Raw genomic sequence first — 2,713 nt, forward strand, 5'->3', positions numbered from 1 at the left:
GGTGATGGATGTGGGTTGGGCCCTGGTGGTGGCAATGGTTTCTCGGTGTGAACTCATCACCGAACTCACCAAGTAGTCCATTGAAGTGCAGGCCTTTTGTGTGGTCCTGCCTTAAGGAAGTGGTTTTAAAAAAGAAAGAGACAAGAAACTGAAGCTGGGCAGTCGTGGGGGAGGGGTTCAAGGGCCCCTGGCCATGAGCCCAGGGTGTGGGCACTCGCTCTGGATACCCGGCTCCGCTCCGTGCCCAGGTGTGGTCCGCCACCCTGCCTTACAGAGAACGGGGGAGGGGTCCATTCATTCATTCATTCATTCACTCACTCGTTCATTCCTCAGAGCAGTGGTTCTCAACCTTGGCTGCACATTAGAATCACCTGGGAATCGTTTTAAAATCCTGATTTCTGGGCCTCATCCTCCGGAAATTCTGTTTGTTATGGGGTGGGGCCACACATTAGTAACAAAGAAACAGAATTTCCGGAGGATGAGGCCCCGAAATCAGGATTTTTAAAAGATTCCCAGGTGATTCTAATGTGCAGCCAAGGTTGAGAACCGCTGCCTCAGAGGCTTCTCAGCCCCTCCCCTGACCGGTGGGCCCTGTCCACGGAGAGCACCTGCGCTCGTGGGCGAGAGCAGCGGCAACAAGGGAGGCAGCCCGAGTGCAGAGTACCTGCACCTGTGTGACTGGCGCGAGGAAGCAGCAATGGGAGGCGGTTGTACCGAACGGCAGGGGAGGCCTGAGGTCTAGGAGAGGCTGCCAGCGAGGAAGGCGGAGAGAGGGGCCCGGGGCTGGGACGGGCTCGCTGCGTCTGAGGGATTAAGAGAAGACGTGCGCCCGGAGGACACATGCGCGGGACACACCAGCTGAGGTCGGAGCGGGCCAGTCCGAGCGAGGCCACAGGCGCCTCGTGGGCCAGCCCACAATCAGAGTTAAATTTTACCCCATGAATGGCAGCACCTCGCAGGCTGAGGCGCAGGGTGACCTTGTTTGTGATTGGACAGTCGGGCGGTGGCGAGCGGCCCTGGGGCAGGAGGGGGGGGTGGCCAGGGGACAAACGGAAGGGGCTGAGCAGCCTTTCCGATGGTCAGGGGATGGGGGGGGGGGACGTTCCCCAGGCCACTGCTCTCTGGAAGTGCGGCCCCTGGGTCGTCAGGGCCTGAGGGAAGTGGGGGTCCTGGCTTTCCCTCTCCGTGTGGGATCCGGGGCACCTTTCCTTCTGGACTTAGCACCCGGCAGACAGACCGGCCCCCGCCACACACCTGCCTCAGCGGAGCCCCAAACTGAGCTGGTGGGACTCGGTTGCCTAACATTTGGAATAAAGGCCAGCAGATTGGGGGCCCATGGATGTTGGGGGGTCAGTGGGAGAAGTGCCGGGGTCTGTCCTCCAGCTGCCTCGGGTCACTCTGGTCCCGGGAGCCCACGCGAGCCCAATTGCTCTGCTGTCTTCCCTCGGACACGTGGGGGCATTCCTGCAGACACGCGGCCTCGGGCGCCCAGGGGCGAGTCGCCAGGCAGGCTCTGCGGGCACTCTGGGTGCTGCTCTCCTGGGTGCCAAGCTCACAGGGCCTGGCGCAGACTCACCCCTGGCTCCAAGTGGCACACAGCGGTCAAGGCTGTGTGTTTCCATCAGAGGCCCCGAAGTGTGAGGGCAAAGCCTGGGCGTTGAAACTGGAAACCCTGCATGAGTGCCCCGAGGCTTCCACATTGCGGGGGGGTGGCGAGGGGCTCTCTGACCCTCTGTTTCCTCTTCGGTGCTGATGATAAGACACCAGCTCTGTGGAGGACTGTACAGGAGCTAACGCGGGCGAACAGCTTGGAGAGACCGGGGTGTGCACCAGGAGCTATGGGGGTGGGGGTGACGGGGGAGGAACCCATGCTGTTCCTCGGGCCGTGCAGGGAGCCACGGCGCAGTGCCGACACCCGCCAGAGGCACCTGGGTTTAGTCCAGCGTCCTCACCCACTGGCTGGGACAAGCAAAGCCCTGCAGCTGGGCTTCAGCCTCCTGCCTGCGAAGTGAGGTCGGCGGTGCTTTGGTGAAGATTAAATGGCGTGACCTTCACAGAGGGTCCTAGTAGGCTCTTAGTGAGCAGTGGCTTTAATGCAGGAGGGGCCACATGGAGCAAGGTTTCTGGGCCCCAAACCCGCAGCCCGGGGGCCTGAGGAAGGGGGGGCCTCTCCCAGGAGAGCCGGCTCCTCGGGAGACCCCGTGGGCGCGTGGACAAGTGGCTTTGGCCCATGGATCTCTGGTGTTTGGGGGGTGGGACTGTAGGGAGAAGGGCTACTGGCTGCCACAGGGACAGACCCGCCGTTGTTTGGGGTTGAACTGAGGCCCGGAGAGGGGAAGGGAGGCCTGGGCCAAGGTCAGGGGAGGGGAGGAGGGGAGGAGGGGAGGAGGACTCCTGCTCCCCTGCCAGCTGCCTCTGGGCTCCATCCAAGCAGGAACTCCCTCCCGTGGGTGGCAGGGGCGGTGCCGAGCGCCTGTTTCTCAGCAGCGTCCGGCTCATGTGGTTGTCCCCCTTGGCAGGAGGCGCCCACGGGGCCATGAAACAGACCAGCTTCAGTGGCTCGGAGATGACACAGCGCCTGTCTTTCCAAGGCCACCCAAGGAGCTCTCAGGGACAGGCGGGGCGGGGGGGTGTTATCTGCAGATTAGGGACTGGCTCTGCCCAGATGCCTGGGACATGGAACCGGAACCGAGGGCTGTGGGGCAGAAACAGA

The sequence above is a fragment of the Myotis brandtii genome, unplaced genomic scaffold (genome assembly GCF_000412655.1).
Source record: "Myotis brandtii unplaced genomic scaffold, ASM41265v1 scaffold1013, whole genome shotgun sequence".
NCBI classification, from domain to species: Eukaryota; Metazoa; Chordata; class Mammalia; order Chiroptera; family Vespertilionidae; genus Myotis; species Myotis brandtii.